This window comes from Patiria miniata, unplaced genomic scaffold (genome assembly GCF_015706575.1).
Source record: "Patiria miniata isolate m_02_andy unplaced genomic scaffold, ASM1570657v1 HiC_scaffold_29, whole genome shotgun sequence".
NCBI classification, from domain to species: Eukaryota; Metazoa; Echinodermata; class Asteroidea; order Valvatida; family Asterinidae; genus Patiria; species Patiria miniata.
Window position 1 is genome coordinate 10,539,185 of NW_024037068.1, and position 6,290 is coordinate 10,545,474.

General features: G+C 37.1%; 1 long non-coding RNA gene across 1 annotated transcript; it reads right to left on the minus strand.

Moving 5' to 3' along the window:
- Nucleotides 1-1,109: 1,109 nt before the first annotated feature.
- On the minus strand, nt 1,110-4,693 carry LOC119736111. The gene is made up of 4 exons (XR_005272274.1): nt 3,604-4,693; nt 2,150-2,324; nt 1,688-1,782; nt 1,110-1,307 (listed from the first exon to the last, which is right to left on the minus strand). It is a non-coding gene; the product is annotated as an uncharacterized LOC119736111 (long non-coding RNA).
- Between the last annotated feature and the right edge of the window lie 1,597 nt (nt 4,694-6,290).

Consider the following 6,290-nt stretch of genomic DNA (forward strand, 5'->3'; position numbering starts at 1 on the left):
CAAATTGAAGCGACGTGGAAATGTCGACATTGAAACAACGTTAAGATCACAACGTTGAGTTAACGTAGACATTTCAACATTGATTTAACGTCGACATCTCTACATTAAAATAGCACTGACATGATGTTCAATCAACGTATAAATAATCAACATTAAATGACATCCTATTCTTAGAAATATCACAGTTAAATAAATGCAATTCTTGAATCAAAATATTTTAAGGTTTGTGTTAAGATTTAAAGCCAGAATGTACTGATAATGGTGGATGTTGGCATTTTTCCAATCGTTCTATGTTAAATAAATTTGCAAGCTGAGGAGTGTTGTTAAATCCATGTCGAAATTGAATAACTTTAAATTTAAATGAAATTCTTTATCAATCACTTTAATTTTTTCCATAAAAAAATGTGTGTATTTATTAATTAACTTCCAACCTTATCAGCTTATACAACACCTTTTAGGTTTCAACAAAGTAGTAATTAATCCATACATAGTAAAATTTAGAATTAGATTGACTTGTTCCAACAGCATTATAGCCTAAACGAGGGTACTAGTCTCTAAAAAGATACATGATAATGAATTTGATTCTTTTTTCAAAGAAATGCAGCACTGCCCAGTGCATTTACATCAGAAATATAACACGAATTAACAAGCATACAGGTACAATTTTTAAACGTCTAAATTCACTTTTTTTTTTTCATTTGCATACTATTCATATTAGTTTTCCAAATTTACCTGCAGCACTATTCTATCATATCTATGAATTTTCTTGTGAAATATTGCAAGAGGTTATGCGGCAGACTTGGGCAAGAGCATTAGAAACTATCAAATAGAAAATAATAAAACAAACAGCATCATTCATACAAAATTAATCTAAATGATTCAATTGAACATTTGAACAGGTCAACCAAGAATCAACAGTAATAACTAAATAATGCACAATACATGTACTGTATATAATTATTATAACAGTCCCCCACTTCTCGAACGTGGAAGTTTCAAGATGAAAAGTACAAGATGCGGCAGAGGTTGAATTTCCATCACTTAAAGAGCCTTTACCTGTTACACTTACGGAAAGATACCAGCCACTCCAGAGCAACTTACTGTATTTGAACAATTACTATTAATCAACTGTTCCAATATTGAAATATTTAACACAGTCCAAAGGTACGACTGAATGTGAAGGTGCATGGGCCCTCAGTGTGTCCCTCCATCACCTCTTCTTTCAGGCGCAAACTTGACAGGAGATGAAAAACTCAACAAGCAGCAACATCCATCACCTTGCCCGATTACGAAGTTACTAGACCTCGCTAGAAAAGACAAATAAAAGATAGTGTAATATTTTAGAATTGCAAGCTTCCTCCCCAACCATCTCTTTTCATTGACACAACCAAATCACCCTCAAAAACGAAAATGTTACAAACACAAACAAAGAGAAATACATACATAAACCATATTAGTTTCAACAAAGCGACAACACGTTTGGTCATCATTTTATGTGCTGACATTGTGTACAAAAAATCAACAGAATGATTCCTTTTATTAAACTTGCACTTATAAAAACTACCACTTGTATTTCCTGACACTTCAGCAATTATCAACCATACAACCAAGTACCACACAATGAGATTTTAACCAAGATCAATAATTGGTCAAAATAAATTAAATCTGGCGAAGAAAATTAAATTACCTGCGAAACTGAAAAGGTCCGTCTCCTCATCTGCTTTTTTTCAGTTCCACTCTGCCCATCATTGTTGAACTGTCTTCAATCACTTGGTCATGCACCTGTTGGATGAGAAAAAAAACAACGCTCAGAGACAAAAGCAAAGACCCATCAGGAAAAAAGATAACGGAAGAGTGTAAACAAACACAAGTTATTATACAATGCACTGTGACGAAACTTCTGCCAACACTCAATTAAGATATAGCCACAAATCTGTTTTCATTTTTGCGTTTTGTTAACGTTTTGAATGAACTGGCCATTGTGTCTGTTGTTCGCACAAGTAGAAATGGATTTGAATACCACTTTTTTTATGTGCGATGACTGCAATCAGAGCTACATCTCTGCAAGTGTTATTGACTTAAGAATAAAATAATCGGTTTTTGCCATAAAACTTAGCCCTGAATTTTTTTTTTGTCGGCATATACATACCAGCTACGGCACTGCGAGTACTGTCCGAAAGATTTCAAACTGAAGCATCTTCGAAAGTCATACATAACTCCTCCATACTGGTTCGACAATCCATGCTGACTTTGGCTCCTCCTCAATTCCTGTATGAATCATTGCTGAGTGGGGTTTCGTCATCTGTGAGGTCTTGTAAACTCTTCTGGAATTTTGAAAAGGATTTTTTTCTTCAGAAGCTGAAAAAGTGAGATTAACTACCCTACCTGTCCTACCTGCCAAACTTAGACTCTGCATACTCCCCAAAAAATATGCAAACCATGTCTAGTATCTACACAAAACAAAAACAAGTTTATGTAGAAATACCACCTGCCTATGCAATGATTGATTACTTAGGCCAATACATTTACGTAATTACTCACTCCCTGCACCGTGAGTCCATTTTGTTATTTCACCATTCACAGCACAGGCTACAAACAGCGGTATAATTATCCATGCTTGCATTTACCTAAAGTTTTGATACAGAAATTTGTGTTATGCATTCTCACTATTGTCACAGCAACTTTTAGTTTTACACAAAGGATCAAGGAACTACCCAGCAACTTCCTCCGTTTTGTGACTTGTACATGTACAAGAGCACCGGGGTGGTGATAGCAACATGTGAAATCGAAATCGGGAGTGTTTATCCCCCACTTGATAGGCCTATTCCCTATGGAAGATAACCCACCTGGTTTAATAATCAGGGGAAGTAAAACGGTATAATGTACATGACCCACGACCTATCACCGCTGTGTAGCTGTACGAAGAAATCCAGTATGGCAGTAATTGACCTCGAGAAAATATACTGCATTCCATTCTACAATCACTTTTGGACGATCCATTTTTACTTTTTAGCCTGAAAATTACATGAAAACTGAAACTCTACAGTGCAGAAAATTGAATTATATTTTTCCTGGTTATTATTTTTTTTAACCAGGTAGGCTTAAGTACATTTCATCATCATGCATTTCATGTCCATAAGGTCTACCAAGTGAAAAAACATGCAATTTCTATTTCCTCAGAAACAACTTTTCAATACAAAGGAAATCCAGTAATTGAACCACATTTATTCATGGTAACAATATCGTCTCGGGAAGTTTAAGTCACACGTCCATTATACTGTACAGTTCAAAACGCCAATGGAGGATTATTTCTCAGGATTTCTCTCACTACTTTCCCATTGAACCCGTTTTAGTACAGCTCAGCAATACACTGTTCCGAGTGCCGGGATGCATGCGGTCGACCTGGTTCCCATACGTACCGGACGCCGGTATCATCAGTGACCATGCATGCCAGTGTCCCCGACCCCAGTGATGTGTCAATATTTGTTTATCGTTTTGGGGAGAAATTGGTTGCAATTAATAAGTAAGTGCTTCGAATAAACGTCAGGTATGTCTAAGCAACATCATAACAATAACTACGAATTTTGATGGCAAAATTCTTACCTGTTATTTGAGTAAAATGATGTCGGCTGCACGCTACACGTCCACACAACTGCAGTATGATGTCGAAATATGTAACGGTCATATGCTTGCGCGCCATATCGTGATTCAAAGAGAGTACATGAAAACTGATTGGCCAGCGTCACAACCTTGGAATGTAGAACAAATTACGCGCCGTGTGATTGGCTAGCGTCACAGCTTTGGCGTGCTGACAAATAATATGTTTTCATAAAAAAGGCCACAAAGTTCAATTAAGTCGGCTATTTTGTTTATATTTCTTGACATAATATTTTGCACTTTGATAGTTAAAATTATACGTTAATTGATACAGCAGGACTGACGTTGAAGTAACCGCGAGGATACTCAATTTCAAAGCAATGCAATATGTTTGATTGCGACGCACTTAATTTCGACATTTTTTCAACTTTGGACTAATTAAAATCCGTATGTTAAACAAAGTTTACCAAACCGACGTTGGTACATTTAGGTCGTTATCACGACGCAATTTTAAGCATTTATCCAACATCAGAATAATGTCAAAATACGTTGGAACAATTACAAAACTGACGATTGATAGACATTGAATTTAACATTGTTAATATCGTGACGCAATTTAAACGCATATTCAACGTCAGATTAATGTTGAAATCTGTACGTTGGAACAACGTTACCAAACTGACGTTGAATAGACATGGAATTTCGGTTGTCAATATCGTGACGCAATTTAAACTTTTATTCGACGTCAGATTAATGTCGAAATCTGTACGTTGGAACAACGTTACCAAACCGACGTCAGAGAGACGTTAATTTTAGGTTGTTAATATCGCGACGCAATTTTAACATTTATCCAACGTTAGATTAATGTCGAAATATGTACGTTGGAACAACGTTACCAAACCGACGTTGAATAGACATTGAGTTTTGGTTAATAATATCGCGACGCAATTTCAACCAACATTTAACGTTGGATTAATGTCGAAATATGGACGTTGAAACAACGTTACAAAACCGACGTTGGCTAGACATTGAATTTAGGTTGATAATATCGCGACGCAATTTCAACCAACATTCAATGTTGGATTAATGTCGAAATATGGACGTTGGAACAACGTTACAAAACCGACGTTGGATAGACATTGAATTTAGGTTGATAATATCGCGACGCAATTTCAACATTTATTCGACGTTGAAACAACGTCAAACTGTAACATAAAATCAACGTCGCAAAAGTGACGTTGAAATAACGTTGTTTTACGGTATTTCGACGTCGTGACGTCATTTCAACCAACATTCAACGTTGAAACAACGTCATGTGCCCACTGGGTTTTCTGCCCGGATCCTGACTGTAGTGAGCCGAAATCTCTTGGGGATTCATTGCTGGCATCTACACACCTTGTGTGAACATTTGACTTAGTTTCGTGAAGTTGGATTTGTTGGCCCAAAATCAGTATTTTTGATGACCGCGGATATGGAAAACTTTGCAGATTTGGACCATTTTTGCTCAAAAACTAAAATGTTTGTTTTCTCCCCGGATCCTGACTGTAGTGAGCCGAAATCTCTTGGGGATTCATTGCTGGCATCTACACACCTTGTGTGAACATTTGACTTAGTTTCGTGAAGTTGGATTTGTTGGCCCAAAATCAGTATTTTTGATGACCGCGGATATGGAAAACTTTGCAGATTTGGACCATTTTTGCTCAAAAACTGAAATGTTTGTTTTCTGCCCGACTCCTGACTGTAGTGAGCCAAAATCTCTTGGGGATTCATTACTGGCATCTACACACCTTGTGTGAACATTTGACTTAGTTTCGTGAAGTTGGATTTTTTAGCCCAAAATCAGTATTTTTGATGACCGCGGATATGGAAAACTTTGCAGATTTGGACCATTTTTGCTCAAAAACTAAAATGTTTGTTTTCTGCCCGGATCCTGACTGTAGTGAGCCGAAATCTCTTGGGGATTCATTGCTGGCATCTACACACCTTGTGTGAACATTTGACTTAGTTTCGTGAAGTTGGATTTGTTGGCCCGAAATCAGTATTTTTGATGACCGCGGATATGGAAAACTTTGCAGATTTGGACCATTTTTGCTCAAAAACTGAAATGTTTGTTTTCTGCCCGAATCCTGACTGTAGTGAGCCGAAATCTCTTGGGGATTCATTGCTGGCATCTACACACCTTGTGTGAACATTTGACTTAGTTTCGTGAAGTTGGATTTTTTAGCCCAAAATCAGTATTTTTGATGACCGCGGATATGGAAAACTTTGCAGATTTGGACCATTTTTGCTCAAAAACTAAAATGTTTGTTTTCTGCCCGGATCCTGACTGTAGTGAGCCGAAATCTCTTGGGGATTCATTGCTGGCATCTACACACCTTGTGTGAACATTTGACTTAGTTTCGTGAAGTTGGATTTGTTGGCCCAAAATCAGTATTTTTGATGACCGCGGATATGGAAAACTTTGCAGATTTGGACCATTTTTGCTCAAAAACTGAAATGTTTGTTTTCTGCCCGAATCCTGACTGTAGTGAGCCAAATCTCTTGGGGATTCATTGCTGGCATCTACACACCTTGTGTGAACATTTGACTTAGTTTCGTGAAGTTGGATTTTTTAGCCCAAAGTCAGTATTTTTGATGACCGCGGATATGGAAAACTTTGCAGATTTGGACCATTTTTGCTCAAAAACTAAAAT